The 22,262-nt window shown below is 48.2% G+C and overlaps 1 protein-coding gene across 2 annotated transcripts in view; it reads left to right on the top strand.

Annotated features, from left to right (window-relative positions):
* ATP2B2 (ATPase plasma membrane Ca2+ transporting 2) overlaps positions 1 to 22,262 on the top strand; it is a 365,851-nt gene that overhangs the window by 66,460 nt on the left and 277,129 nt on the right. For both annotated transcript variants that reach the window (XM_045808236.2, XM_087866780.1), the window contains exon 2: positions 15,000 to 15,044. The gene's annotated coding sequence lies outside the window, so the exon portion shown is untranslated. The remainder of the gene's footprint in view (positions 1 to 14,999; positions 15,045 to 22,262) is intronic.

Below are 22,262 nucleotides of genomic sequence, written 5' to 3' on the forward strand. Positions count from 1 at the left end.
CAATGACCCCCCCCCCAAGACATGTTTCCTCAAGGCCACAGAGAGAAGGTCCTGGGACTCTTTGGCATTGGGAGATCGTTAAACTGATTGGGGTCAGGGGCCAGTGTGGTACATCTATAAGAGGCCATGAAAGGTGTACTTCTTGAGTGGAGGAGTGGGCCACCCCTGGTGATATCTCCCAGGCTGAAATGGACAGAACCCCCAGTAAGGTCACCTTGGGATATAGTGCTATGTTAGATATTGAAACCATGGAAGCCAGGGTATTGCCATGCAGCCGTCACGGCCAGCTAACCCCAAGTTGGCTACAAGCAGGTCACATGGCCTCAGCTGCCTTGAGCATGAGGAGGGAGCATTTTGCCTGCAGGTAACAGAACATATAAGGAAGTACTAAAGTAGTAAATGCCTGGTAGTGGAAGTTCCCCAGGTTGATTCAATAGGATCCAGTGCCATCTCATTGTGTCAGCCTCATGGCTGCAAAATGGCTGCCATTGCTTCAACCCTTACCTCCTCACAGGAACACATTCAAAGATAGGAAGAAGAGGGCAGGGAAGAAGGGCTCTCCTTGTATCTGTCTCTTTGTACTGCGGAGGGAAACCTTTCCTGGGATCCCTCCAGCAGAAGTCTTAAAGAATGAGTCAGAAGGTACCCTTAGCTGGGAGGGAATGTGGGAAAGTGAGTGTCAGTCATTTCCTGTCTCTGCTATGTCTTGGCAGCATGGAGAACGGAAGGAGAAGTGTTGTTGGGTGGAAAACAACTGGGCTACCCTGCCACAACCGTAGAATGGAGTCTGGACTGAGAATCTCATGGGGCTGCTGGCAAATGCCCAAGAATACATATTGTCTAAGCTTTGTTCCTTAGGGTTATTGTTCCAGAAAGTGCTAAAATATTAAAGGTTAAGTTAGTCTACCTTGCCTGGCAGGTTTCTAGTTTTTCTTGCCCACCACTATGAAGAGCCCCTATGAAATGGCCTCTATGAAAAGCCAGTGATTCCATGTTCTGTCCTCATTTCATTACAATACCCATCCCCGTATCTTACCCTTAGGAAAGAAGGCATTTGATTTGAACAAATTCATGCTAAAGTGTTAAGGCTGATAGCTCTAAGTCTTAGTCCATGTCTATGAACAAACAAGGGCTTACTGACCTCAAAGAATGAATCATCAATCAGTATTAGGTTTCCAGAGGGTAGGATGTGGAAAAGAAAAATATATTGCTTCTGGGGAGGGGTGGCAAATATGGGATGGAGGAAATCCTATCCTGTTATTTCATCATTGCACAGCAGGAACATTTAGGAAGCAGGAGCAGGGTAGAAACAGCATTTATGAAGCATACAAGTATGTGAATTCAGAGTCCATAGTAACTGAGGGCTTCAGAGGGGAGGGGGTGGGGGAATGGGATAGGCTGGGGATGGGTAGTAAGGAGGGCACGTATTGCATGGTGCACTGGGTGTTATACGCAAGTAATGAATCACGGAACTTTACATTAAAAACTTGGGATGCACTGTATGGTGACTAACATAATACAAAATTATTATAAAAAAAAAGTATGTGAATTCGTTTAATTCTCACAGTGGCCCCTGTACGATAGTGATTAGAATTCCTGTTTTATAGATGAGGAGAGAGAAGCTCAGGGAGGCTATGTCATTCCACCAAAGGTCACACAGCTGGGAAGTGGCAGAGTGAGGGTTCCAACACCAGACCCATATTGCTCAGGGTCCTATCCTGCCCCTGCGTATCCTTGCCTTTTATCATCTTCGTTTCCAGGGGCCCTGACTCAGCCAGGGCCTCTGAGGGCCCAGTCAGAAATCACACATTACTACCTGCATCTGAATGCCCTTATTTTCCCCAGGAGCCCACAGCTCCCAGTGGGGCCAGGCCTCATGACTGTGCTGTGCCCTCCAGCCAGCCCATATGGGGAGGAGGAGAACAGGAGAGCTGATCAGGGGAGCAGAGGTGAGCAGCAGGTCTACAGGGCCTCACTGTCCCTGGGCTGCCACAGCACAAGGGCCCAGTGACACAGGGGGGGCCAAGCCAGGACCTCAATGTCCTAGACTTTGCAGGGCCTTGTCACCTGAGCCACCTGCAGGGGGCCTGGCAGAGCATCTTCTTTAGAAGCAAAAAGAAGATTAGGAGAGAGGAAGGGACCCATCAATGCCCAGTGTCCCTGTGTGGCAGGGCCAGAGCTCAAAGCCAGGCCTTCCTGACTCATTCAGTTCTCATTCCAGCTTATCATAGTCTCAGAGTATTTCATCAAAAATTTATGAAGCACCTGCCATGGCCCAGGCCCTGGGGTAACCAGGGTGAGAGTGAGGCCAGGTCCCTGTTCCCAGTGGGCCTCCGAACAATGACAGCTAATGTGGAGGGACACTCTTGAAATCAGTGAACATTAGTGTTTGAAGGACTCACAGAGAATATTGACCTGACCCGGTCGGGGGCGGGGGGGGGGGGGGCATCCAGATGCCATGCTGTGAGAAGGTAGGGCTAACTGTGGGGAGTAGTGGGACTGCAGCCCCACTAAGGGAATAGTCACATTCAATGCCATCTAGTAATGCACCTTGTAGGAGTGTGGGACCCAGGAGCCAGGTATTCCCATTTAAAAAAAAAATCCAGAAATCTGCAATATATATATATATTTCCCCTAATTTTTAAAGCTCTTTTCAAGCCAAACAAAAAAATCATCTGCAGGTTGGAGTCTGTCCAAGGCTCATGAGGCACAGAGAGGGAAAGGATTTTCCTGTGATCACACAGCAAGATAGTGGCTGAGCCAGGCCTCAAACCCAAGTCTCCTGATCCAAGCAGGGGACCCCATGGGCCTACTTCACATTAACTTCAAAGTCCATTTTCTCTTCTGGATGTGGGACATTTTAGTTTTGGGCACAGACCACCTAGGGTGAGAAATACAGCCCTCCTGAAACTTTTTCTATTAGAAACATGCTGGGAAATGGACAGCATGTCTTCCGAAGAGTGGTCTGTGATTTTAATCCTGAAGCTATGTCTAATGTGAAGCCACGTCTGCTCCTATTTGCTCAGATTGCAGGGGACCCAGTGCTTCCCCTTTAAGGGAGGCAGAGCACGTCGTTCATGGTGTATGGAGCCCTGGCTTCTCTTCTGGGCTGCCAGGCCCTGGGCAGGACCAGTTTGGGAGTGGGAGTGGGGTCTGTCCCACTGTGTCTACAGCAGCCCCTTGACAAAGACCCTGTCTCCCATAGCCTGGACCTCTAGGAGCCTGTGCCAATGAACTTGGAGCTTGGGTGCCACTGATTGAACTGGAGGCAGAGTGATTAACAGCATAGGCCTTACTGCTGGACAGAGCTGGATCTGAATCCTGCCTCTGCCACTTACTAGCTGTGTGACCTTGGACAAGTCACTTCATCTGTCTGAGCTTCAGGAGTCCTCATCTATAAAATGGGCTAATAATATTCACAAGCAGAGTGGTAGTACAACTCTGTTCCTATCTGAGGTTCCTATAGGTGGGAAAGTTGGAATTGCCGCTTGGTTATTAATAGTAATGTTAAATGCAACAAATCAACATGTGGTTCAGTGAATTAAGAAAGGAAAATCCTGGGTAACAACAAATTTGGCAAATGCTTTTCCCTTCTGATTTATGCCTAGGTTAATTTTTTACATTTTTAACGAGTATTTATATATAGCAATTACTAAGTGGCAAACGCTGTACTAAGCACTATACAAATATTGACTCATTTAATCCTTGCAAACACCCTCTGAGGCAGATACTATTTTCCAGACTTAACAGATGAGGAAACTGAGGCACAGAGTAAGTAACTTGCCCTAGGATATGCACCTGACCCATGGCAAGGCCGGGCTGCCCAACAATCCGTGTGGCCTAGGAGCTGTGCGCATCACCGCTTACTCCCCCCTTTTCAGCTTTATTCCTTCTTCTTTTTTTTTTTTTTAATGATTTTTTATTATATTATGTTAGTCACCATACAGTACATCCCCGGTTTCCGATGTAAGGCTCGATGATTCATTAGTTGTGTATAACACCCAGTGCACCATGCAATACGTGCCCTCCTTACTACCCATCACCGGTCTATCCCATTCCCCCACCCCCCTTCTGAAACACATTTTCCCACGTACAGTTGACCAGTTCAAAGAAAGAAAGCATCCTTTCTCTACTCGAGGACATAGTCAAGAGACTGTGTCCTTGGGAGACAAAAGGCATGGAATAAAATCCCCACTCTGTCTCCTGCTCAGCTGTGTGACACTGGCAAGTAATTCCTCCCTCCCCCGGGTCTCACTGTCCTCATCTCTAAACTGGGCTACTGTCACCACCTATCTCTCAGTTAGAGGGAAGTGAAATCAGCCATGGATGTGAAAGTGCTTTCTGGAGTCTTAAATGCACTGTTTGGGGCTTGGAGAAGTTATAGTCAGGATCATAAAGCTGGTTTTCACTAAAAACTGTCCAGCTCCTGCGTGTCGCCTTCCATTGTCTGTGAGGATCCTGGAGACTCACGGTGAAACCAGCAAGCAAAGAGCAGCCCCCACCCACCCCCACCGTGGGTAGTGGTCATCGCATCCCAGGGTGGGGGCTTGTCCTCTGCCCCTGCCTGGACTCTTTGTCCAGGATTCAGGTGTGTTTACAACCAGATGCTAAGAGGTACGGCCCTCCCTCAATGCACAGCATTGATACCCATGTGGGTCGTAAGAGGATTTCTGCCTTTCGTTGCTTGGCAATATTTTGTTTAAATGAACTTATGCCAGGGATTAATATAGTTTGTGAGTTTAACTGCTTACTTGGCAGGAAGGGGAAAATGAACAGAGTTTGAAGAAATCTGGTGTGAAAACAGTTTTTAGAATACGGGTGTGCAGATGAAGCTTAGGGGTGTGGGATGTGGTGTTGGACCCCGGAGGAAGTGCCCCTGGTTTTCATCCCTGCTGGGCTATTTCCCAACTGTGGGACCCTCCACCTGCCACCATCTCCTCTGACAAATGGCAGCCCCCACCACAGGGTGGGGAGGCAAGATGCTGCCTGTGGCAAGACTGCATGATGCCCGGCATGCAACTCGCACTCAGCAAATAAAAAGTCAGAGCACTGAGCAGGCTCTGTGCCCTGTGCCCCAGCACCCAAAGGGGGGCACATAGCACATGGGTGGCCTTCAGTGAATATGTGTCAAGTTAGCCAATGAATGGTAAACACAGTCAATCCTCATTCTTCACAGATGCCATGTTATTTATTAAATTCACCTATTTACTGAAATTTGTTTGTAACCCCAAAATCAATACTCAGGGTGCTTTTGCAGTCATTTGAAGATATGTGCAGAGCAGCGAAAATTCTGAGTGCCCCCAGTGCTCAAGTTCCCAGCTGAGGCTGAACAAGGTGTCACTCCGCCTTCTGGTTTCAGCTCTTGTATGGAAATAACTGGGCTTTTTTGTGGTCTAGTTGGTGCCATGTTTTTCACGTTTTTGCACTTTTTGGTGACTTGGCTGTTTAAAAGGGCCCCCAAGTGCAGTTTTGAAGTGCTGTCTAGTGTTCCCAAGCCCAGAAGGCTGTGGTGTGTCTTGTGGTGAAAATGCATGTGTTGGAAGATGTTCGTTCAGGCATGAGTTACAGTGCTGTTGGCCGTGAATTTAATGTTAACAGATCTGCAGTAGAAATTAAATAAGGTGTCTTTATACAGAAACACTCATAAAACAATGTTATGTATTGATCAGTTGATGAAAATACTGTGAAGAGAGGCTCTCAGGAACCTCACCCTACATTTTCCCTGGGAGCAGTGGTTGGCTATTCACTAATTCAGTGTTCATGAGATTTTATAGGACCTAACTACTGCTAATAATGAGAATCGACCAGACAGCAGTGGTTACTGGGAGTCTTATTGTTTTTATTCTTCAAAAGAGAGTCAGAAAAGAAGTTGGGGTTTGGAGTTCTCCCATCTTGACAGCGGTTGTGAGGATCAAGTAAGATAAAGTCTGTGAAAGCTGGTTGTAAACTGTTAAGTCTGTGTGTGGACATTGTAAATGGTATCACCTTAACTATTACATGGACATCCAGCAAAGTTGTCCTGCACCAAGGGCTCTGTGGAGGGCCTGCCTTGGTCCATGGGGCTGAGATTGAGGTTTAGTGTCTTGAGAGACCACATTGAAAGGGGACAGCGGAAGTCCTAGTAGACCTCACAGGCACACTCCCCTGCATGTTAATTATTTGTCAAAGCTTGGATGAGAGCTGTTCCAGGCCGCTATCCACTCTTTCACCACCACCCAGTCTGGGACACCATTGTCTCTTGCCTGGACAGTGGCATGACTGCCTCACTGCTCTCAGCCTCCCCTCTGGGTTTCCTATATCCATTCTCTACATTGCAGTGACCAGTCCCCTCACTCTTCGACTTTATGCCCTTTAATGGATTCCCATTTTCCCCAGGAAAAACGGAAAGCCCTGTTGTGGCCCATGAGTCTCTGGGTGGTCAGGCCCCTGTCCACATCTTCAGCTTCATGTGATACCACACTGCCCCATGCTCTGTGTTCCAGCCACACTGGCTTCCTCTCTGATCCTTGAACACATTGTGCCCCTTCTGCCACAGGGCCTTTGCGCTTGCTAAACCTCTCTCCCAGTCCCATTGCCTACTCCCCCCAATTCCAACACTTATACGGGCTCACAGCCTGTGTGTCCTTCAGGTCTCAGCTGAGGTCACTTCCCTGACAACCCTGCCCCAGAACAAAGTGGTCTCCAGGATATAGCACCCCCCCCCTCCACCACACTTTCCCCCTCACAGAACATATCTCAGTGATGCTTCACATTTATTTGAATGACCATTTGGTAAATGATCATCTCCCTGCCTCCTCCCACAGACTTTAAACTCCACAAGATCAGACACCAGGGCTGCCTTAGCTCACCAATGAGTCCCCAGAGCAGAGGAGAGGGCCTGGAACATTGTAGATGCTCAATAAACTTAGTAAGTGAGCAAACAGCCATTCCCATGTTGCCCATGGGACAAATCCTACTGGACAAGATCCAGGCTCTCTCTTGCATTCACAGATTGGAAGGACTATGAGCTAACATCTGTGGAACCCAACCATGTACATGGATGATCTTTAATTTTCATGACCATCCAACAAAATGGAGAGCTAACTAATATGTCCCCCATATTGGAAAAAAAATGATGATAAGGCTCAGAGAGGGAGAAGTGGCTCAAGGTTGCGTAGTTAAGGGGCACCTGGGTGGCTCAGTTGGTTAAGTGTCTGCCTTCAGTGTCTGATCTCTGGGTCCTGGGATTGATCTCTGCTGTCTGCTTAGGGCTCTCTGGGGCTCTCTGCTCAGCAGGGAGTCTGCTTCTCCATCTCATTTTTCCCTTCCACCCTATTCATGCTCCGTGTCTCTCTCTCTCTCTCTCATAAATAAAATAAAATCTTAAAAAAAAAAAAGGTTATATAGATAAGAAGGGTCAAGGGCAGAATTTGCACCCAGCCCTGGCTGACCTCGTCTGAGCCTCCCCCTCCAGCCCTTCTCTTGTCTTCTTACCTTTGGGCTGTCCACACCCTGCACATGACAGTTGTATATGTGAAGGGATCCATCATTTAGGGGACTGAGGATTTGGCCTCATGTCACCAGCCTTTATCATGTTTTCTCCTTCGAATACACTGGTTTCAAAAGCAGAGCAAGACGGAATACTCTGGTTTCAAAGGCATTGTGGATTCTGTTCTCAGGCACTACTTGATTGTCTGGCTGCCTTTAGCACATCACTTTGCAGAAAGGTGCTCACCTGTTAAGGAAGCCAAGTCCAACTGATGGATGCCGTGCCTCCTGTCAGCATTGGACATGGTCTAGGATGCTTTGGCCTCTTGTAGTTCCTGGGGGGAGGTGCACAGGATGCTGAGATAGTGGGACTCATTGGATTCACCCTCTTCATTTTACACATGGGGAAACACAGGCCCAGGATAGGAAGGGAATTCATCCAAGATCAGAGAGTGAGTTTCAAAAGCAAAATGAAAAGCTGAGGCTCTGGTCTCTCTGGGCAGTATTGTTCATCTTTGCCTTGAGGTCAGGAAATGCCAGGAAAGTGTTTATTCTCTACCAGTCTATCATGGTATCTGAAATTTCACCATTAATTCTTTTGTCTTAGAGAAATTTTTGCTTGTTCTCTAACAGAATGAAAATACCCTTGGATGGGTTGAAGAGGGGAGGGATTCCCTAAGTCATCAGCCAAACGATTTATTCATTCATGTCCTCATCCATCCACCATCCCCCTGTCTCTCCATCTGTACGTCCATCTGTCCACTTACCTGACTCTCCACCCAACCATCCATCCATCTATCCATCCATCCATCCATCCATCCACCCACCCACCCACCCATGCATCCACCCCATGGCTCTCCCATCCATCCATCCAACCCATCCCCTTCTCTTTCCGTCTGTATCTCCATGTATCCACTTATCTGTCATTCCCCTCACCCATTCACCCACCCCTTTTACCAGATTCCCATTGAACACCAATTCTGTGACGGGCTCCATGGAATAAAAAGTTGAAGCGTCTCAGTTCTAGTCTCTGCAGAACCCCCAGTACCCTGGAGGCAGCAGATCTGTAAAGCCATATTTCTCCTGCACTGTGAGGACCACACTAAGGGAGGTGTTGACAGGTTGGCTTTACAAAGAAGAGATGACCAAGCAGAAAGTGTCTGGAGACTCTGACTCTGAGTGCATCACCCCAGCTCTTGCTATTCATTGGCTGTGTGTCCTAGGGTAAGGCCCCTCCCATCTGGACTCAGAGTGTCCATCTGTGATGTGGGCTGGTTGGACTCGATGAATGTTTCCCAGATTCAGTCATTCATACAGCTCCCTCTACACCTGTAGATGAGATCACCTGTACTGAAAAGTACTTAATGTTTTTATTCAAGTGAGCTCTCTTTTTTTTTTAACCAAAATACATTTTAGAATGAAGCCTTATTGCTGCCATAAATAGAAAGTAACCGTAAAAATACTTGAAAAAGGAAGGCAAACTGCTAATGTTGTTGAATTCTACATAGACCTTGCTTCTCAGCAATGGAGGCCGGTTTTCCTTGGTTGATAGAGAACTTAGCAAGCTCTAGAGAGGTGTTAAAGGTAAGCTAGGACTCAACAGAGATTCTTCCCTTGGAATAGCCACTCCTTGGGGAGAAGCTTCCTTGCAGTCGGCTTCAATATCACGGGGTGGTGGTGGGGGTAGGGGCCGCTCCTGCCCCAAAGGAGGAAACTCTGCTTTGGAAGCATCAGGCCAGGTGTGGTCCTGGCCACTGTCTTCTGAGCCCTCCCAATGTGCCCTGGCCGGCCTCTCCTGAGAACTCACACCTCCCCCACAAGCCTCCCAGGAGCCAAGGGTCAGGAAGCCATGAGCTGGATTCTGTAACTCAAACCGGGTGGTATCTGCTTCAAATCCTGGCTGAGGAGGGAAACCAATATGGAAATCTGAAGCTGTCCCATCCCAGAGCTTGGCGGGCGTCAGGTGCTGCCGGTCACTCAGAGAAGGCCCTGACCCATTCTAATTTTACCTTCCACCACCACATCTCCACCGCCCTTCATCCTTGAGCCAGGGTCCCCAGAGCCACGACAGTGTAGAATCCCCAGCCCATAGCCTTTCGGAATTTCCCTGTGGCGTTAACAAGTATGATCAGAAAACAGTGTCTCTCACTTATGCCAAGGCCTAAAGTGCCCAACTAAGTCTTCACACCCTTGGAAGGCAGGTGGCCTGCTAGATGGAGCCAGAAGACCCAGGTGTGGGTTGTGTTGTGCTGTGATGGCTCCCTGCACGTCCTCCCCTCTGAGTTTCTGGATGCTGCTGAGCCTCCTCCAGCAATACTGACATCAAGGGTATTATTTACTGGAAAACAGGTTCCATTTTTGATTCAGATTTCAGAACGATATTTGAAATCTTAAAGCTGCTGCCAGCTCTGTTGAGGGACACAGAAAACCCACTTTCTCATCTGGCCTTGGCTCCAGTGTGGGGCCCTGGCAGAGAGGGGTCATCTTTTTTTTTTTTTAATGATTTTTTATTATATTATGTTAGTCACCATACAGTACATCCCCGGTTTCCGATGTAAAGCTCAATGATTCATTAGTTGCGTATAACACCCAGTGCACCATGCAATACGTGCCCTCCTTACTACCCATCACCGGTCTATCCCATTCCCCCACTCCCCTCCCCTCTGAGGCCCTCAGTTTGTTTCTGTCATCTTTGCACCACCCAGCCCCTACCCCCAGACCTGAAGGGCACGCCAGAATTGCCCAGAAGGTGGAAAACACAGCACTGGGCTTTGCCTTAGGAAGTGCCTTTTCTCTCTAGTTAATAGTTATGGTCTCTTAGGCAGGTCTTGCAATTCATTCATTCATTCATTCATTCATTCATTCATTCATTCATTCCACCCACCAGGGCAAGAGTTTGACTGACAGGCATAGTCAGGAGAGCCCTGTAGGTTGTTGATAGCTGGTGTCCCACTTGCTAGCCACAAAGGCCATGCCACTTGTTCAATATTTTAACCCTCACCCCTATATTCAAGATTATTTATTGAGCAGACACTGTGTGCTTTGGGCACTGAGCTTATCAAGCTCTGGGACATATCAGTGTCCAGACGTGGTCCCTCACTCAAAAGCTTATGGGAGACACATCCATTACTGCAGTGCAAGAAATCTAGACACAGTGCCTGTCGTGGGAGTTAGAGAAGGGTGCCCTCACATCTTGACCACAAATGAAACAGTGACATTTTGGAAAAGTGACTCAGGGTGAAATTCCACACTCCAGATTCTTACTGAATGCCCGGGTGGCAGAACACACAGGTATCCCTGAGAGATGTTTCGGGCCAGCATTCCCAAAGTGGGTGCTGAGGAATACTAGTTTTGTGAGCTGTTAATAGACATTACTCAAAAAAAGTTTTGAGTAAAGTTAGTTTGGGAAATTCTGGGCCAAGCAAAACTCCACTGGTTTCTATGTTGCAGGACTTTATCAGAGCCTTGATGTGTTCACTGCTTTGTGGAATCTATGAGGAAGGTGAGGGCTATAGCATGAAACATGGTACCCTGTTTTAAGGAGCCTCTCAAAAGACTAGTGCTCCCCAGAGCTTATTCACTGATAAGGAAACAGGCCCAGTGAGTGGCTGGCATGTGGCCAATGTTTCAGAGGGAGCAGGGGGCTGAGCTGGGACTAGAACGCAGGGCTCCTTCCCTATACGCAGGGCATGTGGTTTGGGCTTTGGGTGCTAGTGGCACATGAGACGAGTAGGAACTACATGCGCTAAAGCAGGACCACAGGCAGGACGTGAGCTGGAAAGTACAGAACCCCTGGGAGCTACCGACTTGTGACTTTATTGACTAAACAGAACTATCACTGAGAATCAGATAAACCCTAACTGATGCCCAAATTGCATAGAGAGAAGTTCAGTTTGGGCAAGGCTTCCCACTGGAGGAGATTAATCCCTGCATTCACAAAAGGTGGTAGTACTTGGAAGTACATTTTCCAGGTCCCCTCTTCAGAGAAGCCTCCCCTGGTTGCTACCCCCAAGTCAAAGTGATCCCTCCCCTGAAATTCTCACTCCAGGTGTTTTGTAGAACCATTTTACCCTTACTCCATTCTTTCTTGTAAGTTTTGTTTTTAGCCAGTGTGAGATCCTCACTAGTTTATAAGCAGTGTGAGAGCAGAGCTGATGATTTAGTCTTCCTTGTTATGGTTAACATTTTTCAGAAACTCACTGGGTACTGGACACAGTGCTCAGTGTTTTCCCTGCACCCTCTCCATTTTACCTTCACCACTGCCCCTGCCCCACTGTAGCTGTTTCTATCCCCATTTTACAGAGGAGAGAACTGAGGCTCGGGACGTTGAAGTGACTTGCTCAAGAAAATGGGCCAGTAAATGATGAAGCAGAGACTCGAACATGGGCCCTTGTTTCCCTTTCCTGGCTGCTTGTGACATTGGGCTGACTGAGTCATAGATAATCTTACAGGCATGCTGCTGTCCTGGGGCAGTGACCCGAAGCTGGTCTGTTCTGTCTCTGCAAGGCTGAGGTTGGAACCCCCACATAGCAACCATGCTCCAAGTTCAGCCCTGTCTCAGCTTGTTGACCGTAAGACAATCCAGGGTGTGAAGTGGGGTCACGGGCAATTTAGAAGGGCAGGAGTCATAGAATGACAGCTGGCATGGTTTTCAGGCTTCCATACCCACTGCCCCTGTGCCCAGACTCACCCTAGGCCTTCTGGAGTCCTTGTCTCACTCCCCTTCATGTCACTCCAGAACTTTCCATGCTGGGGGCCACTGGTTTCCCCACCAATCACTTTCCATCTCAGCCATTCACCTTTGTTTGTGGACAGAAAAAACTTGGACACAGAGTTCATAGCTGTTGTCAGTATGGATGAAATTTTAACAGTGTTGACACCAAAGAACCATTTTCCCTGCAGTTCTGGTTTGGGCCAGGGGCAGGGGTCGGTCTCCTTTATTCCATAATTAAAAATTCACCAGCAAGGACAGATTGCTCATCAGTCTTTCATCTCAACAGTCTCTGTTGGAGAAGATGGGGGCACCACTGATGAGGCGTGACTGGCTGCCCACAGCTCCAGACCTGGCTACTGTGTACATGAGCTCAGGGCCCTGGGTGGGAAGCAGGTGGGGCCAGCTGAGCCTGGGGGGAAGCCCCTTGAACATTACCAGAAGGGTACTGGGCATGACAGGTGGCCAGTGCTGAGCTTTCCATCTCCTATGACCTGAAGGCATTGGGGAGAGGCCAACAGAGGATCAGAAAAGTGGATGTGTGGAACCAAATGGTCAGGAGGCATCTAAAGAACCACAGGGCTAGTCTTAGCCCATCAAAACTTGAAAGTTGCGAAGAGTAGATCCTAAATGTTCTCACTACAAAAAGAAATGGTGATTATAGGACAGGATATACAGATATACCTGTTACTTAACCCCATGGTGGCAGTCATTCTGCAGTTTATGAGTATGTCAAGTCAATGTGGTGTAATTTACACAATGCTATGTGTCAGTTATATCTCAGGCTGGAAATATACATAAGATACATCTTCCATGTTTTAGCCAAGTGTAAAAAGTTAATAGAAACTCTCTAGTTTAAAAAAAAAAACAAACCACACACACACAGCAAAAACAAACAAACAAAACCTTAATGGGATACTATGTGTGAGGACCTCAGCAGAGGGCCAACCTAGAGCAAGCATCCTAGTCCTTGTTGCTAGTTATTATAATAGTTATCAATGTTGTTGCCTTTGTTCTAGAACTCGCCTCCTGTGCTGGTTTAAGGCACATTAGGTAACTTCGCTGGGACTCAACTTTCTCATCTGTAACACGTGAATTATAACAGTACCTGCCTCTGATAGTTGGGGTGAGGAGTAAATGAACTGGGGGTCCCTTGAGTTGTAAAATTGCTGTTGAGCAAACCCAGACTGACATCAGTCTCCGGGCCTGGCTAAGCCCTGGGATATTTCAGGCCAAGGGGAAGGGGTAGCCTGGTGGGCGAACAAAACACTGGCTCTGCCACTTTCTGGCTCTGTGGCCTGTGCAAGCCCACCCATTTCTTGGGCTCAGTTTCTCCACCGGTATAAAGCAGGTGCCAGAGCAGGTGATCTCCTGGGTCAATTCTGGTTCTGGCTTCCGTGAAATCCTGCACATGGCTGCCTCTTGTCAGGCTCAAGTTTTTCCCAGAAGAGTTTTAGGGAGGGGAGTTCTCAGGTGACCACTTTGTCTCCATGACTGTTCTGTGTCAGACTCATGCTTGCGGGTTCCCTGTAGCTCTGCTCTCAGATCTCTGTGAACTCTGGGCTGGCTGTCTTTCCAGGAAGGGGACAATCAGGCTCCAGAGTGAGAGGAATTTGAAGGGTGTCCAGTGGAAGAGAACAGGCAGAGGTGGCAAGAGGACCTCAGGGTGTGGGCCGGGTTCCAGGTACTGGGGAGTGGCGGAGCAGAGGGCTCAGTCCAGGTGAGCAGAACAGAGATGCCAACTAATAGTCCTTAGGGTGGCACTGAGCTCCTGACACTTGGTAGGACCTGGCTAACCTTGGTTCAGAGCCTGAAGGATGTGGGTCCTAAGGATGAACAGGATGAACAGGGTACAGAAAGGCAGGGCCACTGTGCTGGACATCTGCCGTTGCCCCTTGAGACCCTCTCACCACTGCCCTGTGCCCTAGGAGATGACCTGTAGTCATCCGCGCACTTCCTCCCCTCCCTGGCTTCCTGTTGGCTTTGGCTAATGGGGAGCTCTAGCTCTAAAGTGAGGGGGGCGGGGAGAGATGTTAGGGTATATAGTCTCCAGCTGTCTCCCTCAGGATCACCTTGGGGTGGCTGCATGCCCTGACCCCAGGTGACAACTCTTGTCGGGCATCTTCTCTGTGCCTGGGTCTAGAAACCATTCCCTCTTCCCACACCCTAGGGGTAGTGGTAGAAGAATCCCCACATCCGCTCCCCCCAGGGAAACTGCACCACTCCTGCCCAGACTTTTGTGAAGAGGTCATTTATTAAACCCTCAGGAGCCGCCCAGAGCTACAGAGCAAGGGAACTGGAAAGGGATGCAGGAGAAGAGGCAGCAGGGCCCCCCACCAAAACCATGTCTGGCATCGGACTCTATCTTCTTACCCTTAATTTCTCCGAGGGACCAACCTGGCATTCTCCCTCTGGACTTCCGGTTTATGTGTCTGGAGCAGGAGAAGGGAAGGGAGGGGAGGGAGCCCAGGCTGGTCTGAAAGGGGAGCCCACCTGGGCTGTGCAGGTCGTGGCAGCAGACCCCACAGCAGGGACGGCACCGTCAAGCAGTCACGGGGGCCAGATAGGCTGGGGTTGGGGAGCGGTTGGATGTGGCTCCAGCCCATTGCTGGACTCTTGGCACGTGGCCCAGAGGTACAGCTGTCCCCAGAGGAATCAGAAAGCTGGACTTGTGCATGAAATCCCTCAGTTTCTAAATACTGGGATCACTTCAAATATTACATTTTAAACAACCAGATCTGAATCTGGCCACCGGTTTGTGACCTGGAAGATACAAGCCCCTCTAACAGACCTTTCTGATCTCCGTCTCGTTTGCTCATAGGTTTCCCACACCCGGAGTGCAGACTGAGAGCAGCCCAGGAGATAGGTGAGTGTGAGAGCCAAAACCCCTGGTTCACCCTGAGGGACTCAGGGACCCACTCACACCTGGGCACATACTTCAGCACCATTAGTGGACCCAGTTTAGAAACGCCTGGTTTGTTGACCATGTGTCTGTACCACCTCCACTCCCCACCCCACCCCGTTGCCCCAGATGTCCCAGATGCCCCAGCCCTTGCCAACCCTCTTCCCAGCACCTGAACTCTCAGCAGCCACTCCCCAAAACCTGTGGGTAGCAGTGGAGGTGGAGGGAAGCCAGAAGCAGAGCTGAAGCTGCAGTTTGGGCCTATTTCCTAAATGTGACTTCCCTGCCTCCCGGTCCCGCTCAGGGCCTATGTGCGACCGCGGTACCTCAGTGTGATATTCTACCAAAATACAGGTGCGCCTGGATTAGTACGTGGTCTTTTGCAATATAAAGCAATATTCATGTGTGGGTTACAGGGCTATCATATCAGTCATTCATACTTTAGTATCTTTTAATGCCATCTGATTACTTTTTGATTACTATCTTGCTGGGGTCAGCCACACGGAGGGGTTTTTCGATGTTGGAATCAAGAAGGAGGAGCCCTGCACAGAGGCTGGGGCAGCCTGGGTACGGCCTGGGGCAACAAGAGTCTGTCTGGGGGCCTGCCGAGGACATTTCTGGTAGCTGAGTGACTGTGTGTGGAGCTGGCTCTGGGAGTGCTGTCTTTGGCCCCTGTCCTGGGTGGGTGAGGCCTCTGGGGGCTGTGACCTTTACCACCGTGATATCCCCGGGAAAGCATGCCCTCAACTCCAAACCATCTGTTTACAAACAAACATTTGGAGACAGAGCCCCTTGCTTGAGGGACTGTCTGGGAGTTCTCTGGGACAAGCCAGCTTGATTCCCTGCCAGTGGCCTGGGGCCACTACTTCCGCAGCAACCTGGGAGAAATCATCCTTCCTCTGGGTGGCTGTGTGTGGAGCTGGCTTCACTCCTAGGTAGAATCAGCAGTTGCTGCAGGGTATGATCAGATAGAGTGTGAGCAGATAGAGCCCTCCCCACCCAACATCCCCTCCTGCCCACCTGTCACACTGCCCAAATCACCATCTGTGTCACTCTTTGGGAGAGGATGAGGAAGAAGCTTTGGAAGCTTCCATCAAAATGTCAACTGAAGGTTAGTAGTGGTTATTTTCAGATTGCAAGATTATATGCAATATGAGTTTTCTGTGTTTTCCGTTTTATGCATCAAGCACATGCTACTCTGATATTCCCCCTACCACCAACCCCAAATGCTATCTGGGGTGGTCTAGTGACCCACGGTTACTTGCGTTCATTGTAGAAATTATCTGACCAAATTAGCTCCAGCTAGTAGCTGGGCCTGGGGGAACTGGGATGTGGGACAGGTAAGTTTTGATGGAAAAGCAAAAGGTGATGCTGGGGAAGGATTATGAACATGGCCTCCTCCTCTGATTCTGCTGTAGTGAGCTAGAGAACCAAATCATGATCTTTTTTTCGCAAATAAGGTGGACTTGGTTTGTTCCCTTAGTTAAAGCCCCACCTTCTTCTCTTTCCTTGCTAAGTAAGCAGGCTCTCACTTGAAGGGCATCTTCATTGTAGCCAGGGATGGACATCACTCTCTGGCATTGACTATGGCCAGATAACCTAGGTTTTTTCTTTATTCTTTCTCTTTCTTTCTTTCTTTCTTTCTTTCTTTCTTTCTTTCTTTCAGATGTCTAAAATTACAATACAGGCTCTAGGGAGCTTTTAATATGTGTGGTCGGAAATTGATAAATTCTCTAAAGTGGCATAATCTACTAGAGAGTTTTAAGAATTTTTAAAAGTTTCCTCTTTCAGAATATAAGTAACCAGTAATTCCACTTCTGGGAAATTTGCCCTGAGGAAGTAGCCTAAGATTTGTACAAAGATTTATCTACAAGGATGTTTATCATAGCATTATTTATGTTTGTCAAAAAATAGAAAACAGTGTGTGTGTCCAGCAGCAGGAGATTGGGGGAGCCCGTTTGGCACTATGCAGATAGTGGAAGATTCTGGCAGCCACTGAATATGGTTTGAGATGAATTTTTAATAATGTAGGGAGAAATGGTCATATTTCAGTGTTAAGTGAAAAGACAATTTGCTAAAATTAATCCTGACTACATTTAAAAAAAAATGGGTAGAAAGAAACAAGTAAGCAAGGTAGAGAGCAGAGAGAGAAAGAAGATTGGAGAAACAGATACCAAAGTGTGGGGGGGATAACAGGTGACCTCTTTTCTCCTTTGTGCTTTTCTGTATTTCTGATTTTCCACAGTGGAATGTTCACTGTTTCTCACAAAGCATAGTTACAATTAAGAAAATATTCTCTACTCCCCCACCCCGTGTGTGTGTGTGTGTGTGTGTGTGTGTGTGCATTTTGCCAGTCTGCTGTATAGGAAAAATTGGTATATTGTTACTTTTCATTCTAAAGTGTTCTTTTCCTTATAACATTTTTTTAAACCAAAACCAATGTCAATGACACATAGTGTTCTTCCATCCTTTGTTTCTGAGAAAGCTGGTTTTGGGGACTGTATTAGTTTATTAAGACATGCATAACAAAATACCTCAGACAGCGTGGCTTAGACAGTGGAAGTTAATTATCTCACAGTTGTGGAGGCCAGAAGTCTGAGATCAAGGTGTCGGCAGGTTTGGTTTCTTCTGAGGTCTCTCTCCTTGGCTAGATGGCTTGGCTAGATGGCTGCCTTCTCCCTGTGTCCTCATACGGTCATACCTCTGTCGGTGTTGTCTGTGTCCTAATCTTCCCTTCTTAAGAAGACACCAGTCTGTTGGATTAGGACCCACCCTAATGACCTCATTTTACTATAATTACCTCTTTGGATACATTCTCTCCAAATACAGCCACATTCTGAGGTACCGAGGGTTAGGACTGCAACACATGAGTTTGGGGGTCACACTTCAGCGTATAACAGGGACAGTCTATTCCCAGTGACTGTGGCCAGTACTTTGCAGAGCACTGAGCTTGAAGCTGGAGTAGGAGCTGGGATATTGATGGAGAAGACATTGTCCCTGCCTTTAGGAGGCCCCCAGGGAGGTGTGATGCAGACACTGAACACAAGCACCTCACCTCTCCAGCGAGACCCAGCAGCAAAAGTACGACCGTTCCTGGTTGTGTCCAGCCACCACACATTGGCTGCTCAAGGTCAAGGCAAAAGAAAGAGTTGAGCATACAAAAAAGATAATTTTATTAAGAAACTCTCAAGTACATCTACTGCGGCGAGAACCAGCAAGTTAGCTATGAACAATCAGATCATTCAAATGGACTTCTGGACATTAAAAGTCAAAATTTAAAAATATTTTTTCTAAGCATCAGCTCACAGGTGAAACTGATTTATCAAATCAATGGTGGAGAAAAGGACTAGGTGAATAAGTTGAGTGTGGAAGGTTGTGGGTGTTGAGTTTAGTAGAAGCAAGGATGATTAGGTTGGAGAGTAGTGTGAGAGATGGGGAGAGGCTGAGGCAGGCATCCAATGGCAGGCACCTTGGATTTAAGTGGAAGGTAGTAGGGAGCTACAGCATGTTCTTGAGCAAAGGTGAAGCAGAATGAGAACAGAAGTTAGACTGCAACAGAAAATCTAGTTAGGTTGTCTTTGCTGAAGTGCTGGGATGAGGGTGGGGTCTTGATGTAAGTTCTAGAAGCGGAGCTACAGAGGAAGACTTGGGAGATGTTTGCGTTATTTCATTTTTCTGGGTCTTTTTCCATGCCCTTCCCTCTACTTTATCTCCAGTGTGGCAAGTTCTTAAGCATCTTTTAAGATCCCATTCATGGAGCCCCTCTACTCTGAAGCTTTTCTTAACCTCACAGACAGACACTCCTCTTGGGCTCAGCTCCCCATTAGAGCGCTGACATAGCCTGTCATGGGGATCTGCACATCTCCCTGTTCACTGCCAGGCTTTACTGGGCTGAGAAGTGGTGGTCAGCGAGCGCAGGTAGGGTAAGATGGATGATATAGTCAGTGGTTGGATGTAAACGGCAGAAGTAGTGGAGCATAGAGATTCAAAAATGATTCCAAGGTGATTCTGTAAAATTTTACAAATTATGAGTTCCTATTATGTGTGTGGCACTGGTGAGAGAGGAGTGACTTGGTCCCCACCCTCATGGAGCTTACAGCCCAAAGTGGTAACAAAACAATAATGACAATATGATGAATGTGAAGCCCCAGTCTGCTAGGAGAGCCCAATGGAAGGGGAGGAATGGTGGAATCAAGTTGGGCTTCCTTGCGGAGGTGCTTATTTGAGGTGAAAGTTGGAGGATATAAGAGGATGCATCTGTCTGAGCAGGTCATAGATGTTAGATGATGAGCCAAGACGAAGATGAGGAAAAGGGAAGCCCGAATAAGGGGAGAAGGTATTCCTGCGAAGGCACCATCTGTGCAGAGACCCTGCAGTGAAGGAGAAGCTTTGGAAACACAGAAGCTGATCATGCCTAGAACACAGAGAGCAAGGGGGCAGCTGGTGAGACGAGAGGTGAAGGCAGGAGGACAGCATCATGAGGCCACCATTCTCAAGAGAGTTTAGATTATAGTCTAAGAACATCAGGAATCCACCAGAGGCTTATAGTGAGGGAGCGATGCAAACAGACTTGTGTTTTTAAGTCTGGCTGCCTGCTATGCCGTGCATGGATGGCTGGGAACAGGAAGGGGATCAGCGGGAGGCTGATGCAGTTATCCAGGCAAGAAATGGTGGTCACCTTGCCTCAATGGTGGCCGTGGATGATGAGAAGTAGACAGAAGGGAATGACTGTCAAGATGTGCACAGAAAGAGAAAGTCAAGGATGACTCCAGGTATGGATTTATGCAGAGAATAAGACATTTGCAGAGATTCTTGGGGGTGCTTTTGCCAGATTCTCACCCCACACTAAGCTCCAGCAATCCCAACCGCTGGGCCCTCAGTGGGGTTGTCACTCATGGTGACACCAGCACGTTGGCAGTCAGGGATGTCAAGGTCCAGAGACGTGAAGGGGCTGCCTGTCCGAGGCCCAGGGGCCAGATGGGAACGTAGGACTGTGTCCAGCATCCTGGAGTTGTTGGGGGGATGGTTGATTAAGAAAATCTGACCCACAAAGCACAAAAACTGGGTTTAACATTTTCCTCTGACAGCAAAATCTCTTCTCTCAGCACTTTTCCTGGGAGACTAAAAATCCACTATTATTCCTAGACATCCACTCGGTACTGACTCTTTATTCCTTGTCCAAATGTCCTGGGACTTCCCGCCCTGATGGATGTTAACACAGGAGTAAAACTAAATCACATCAGATGTGCCTTCTCCCATCTGCCTCTCATGGAACCCTCACAGTGATGCTGGGACATGGGCCAGGAAGTATTCTGCAGATAACAAAACTGAGGCCCAGGGAGAGGATGCCACTTGCCCCAAGTTGTACAGCTCAGAAATGGGAGACACAAAACTAAAACCCAAATTAGGAGATGCCACCTTCAGTGCATTTTTCTCAGTTGTGTTCTTTGTCTTCAGTCTCTCAGTAACTTTTGAAGTAAATGACCTGGCACATTTTGCTTTCAGAGAATCTGTTTATTGCCTGCTAACAAAACATTTTTTTTCCTTTTGCTCAAATTGTTTGAACTGTACAACCCGGTTGTGATTCCTTCCACATCTATGTAAATAAATCCGTGTAACAGCTAGCTGCAAAGCAAAAGATTCTGAGACAGCAAATCGACTGAGACCTTTTCCAGCAGCTGGCCAGCAAGTGGTGGGAGGTGAGGTCCGGGAGGTTGGTGAGAGGCTAGATCATGAGGACTTTGTCTTAATTCCAGGTGGGATGGGGCATGTGAGATTTTGAGGAGGGAGTGGGGGGGAGGGGAGCTGACTTGCACATGAACCCCTTGGCTGCTTTGGGGAGAGGAGACTGCATGGGATAGGGGTGGAATCCAGGAGACTGGGGAGGAGGCTGCCGTGGTTTTTTAGGTGAGAGATGGTGGTGGCCATGGTAGTGGAAAGAAGTGGCCCCGTTCTGAATGGATACCTCCTGGGGTGTGTTCTGACACCAGCTGCTGTGCTGAAATTCAAATCTGACACTGACCACCCAGAGTTAGCCACAGACCCCACAACTTAAAGGACACAGTTCTGAACAAGACTACCCCAACTTCAGATGCCAGCCTCAAGTAGGGTCCTTAAGCTAACACACTTCTGATGGGTTGGTTATAAATTTGGGGGTTCCTATAGCCCTCTCTGGCTTGGAAATTCACTAGAATGACTCACAGAACTCAGGAATGCACTCTACTTGGAATGATGGTTTTATTATAAAGGATACAGATCAGGACCAGCCAAATGACTAGGCACATAGGTGAGGTCTGGCAGGGTCCCACCAGAGACCTGTCTGCCCTCCTGGCACATTGATTGTTGGCCAACCAGGAAGTCTCACTGAGGTCCAGTGTCCAGAGTTTTTATTAGGATTTCATTATGTTGGCATGAGTGACTGATTCCTTAGCCACACGATTAAAGTCAAACTCCATCCTCCCTCTCCTGGCTCAAAGCCCCAGTCCTCTAATGATGTCTAATGGTCTTTCTGGTGACCAGCACCCATCCTGATTCAGCTTATTAGCATAAACTCAGGTGTAGTCCCAGGGGCTCATGAACAACAAAAGACCCTCTCTCACTAAGGAAATTCTAAGGATTTCGAGTCTCCCTCCCAGGAACCAGGGACAAAAATCAATCCTATTCTTTATTATAAACAGGGTAGAGGCTGGTGCCATTTACTGAGACTAGCAGAAGACTGGAGACCAGGGGTGGGGGCTGGGGTAGTGGGTCTGGTTGGGGAAGTGAAGGGTAATGTTTTAGACATGCTGACTTTAAGATGTTCATTAGACATCCAAGTGTGGAGTTGGCAGTTGGATCTATGAGTTTGGAGCTCAGGGAGAGGTCAGTATATAGATCATATTTGAAGCCCCGAGACTGGATGAGATAACTCAAGGGGTGAGTGTAGCTGGGGAGAAAAGAGCAGCTCGTGGTGGTGGCTACAACAGCTATGGCTGGGGGGTAGGGGGACGGAGCTGGCAGAGGAGACAGAGGAGGATGAAGGGCGGGAGAGCGCTGGGTCCCCAGGCAGATGTTTCAGAAGGAGGGGTGATAAAGTCAGTGCTAAATGCAGCAAGTCAAGGAAGAGGAGGACCAAGTAATGGCCACGGGACTTGGCAAGATGGGGGCTGCAATGACCTTGAGCTGAGTGGCTTCAGAGGAGGG

The sequence above is a fragment of the Ursus americanus genome, chromosome 14 (assembly GCF_024610735.1).
Source record: "Ursus americanus isolate L20-20 chromosome 14, mUrsAme1.1.p, whole genome shotgun sequence".
NCBI classification, from domain to species: domain Eukaryota; kingdom Metazoa; phylum Chordata; class Mammalia; order Carnivora; family Ursidae; genus Ursus; species Ursus americanus.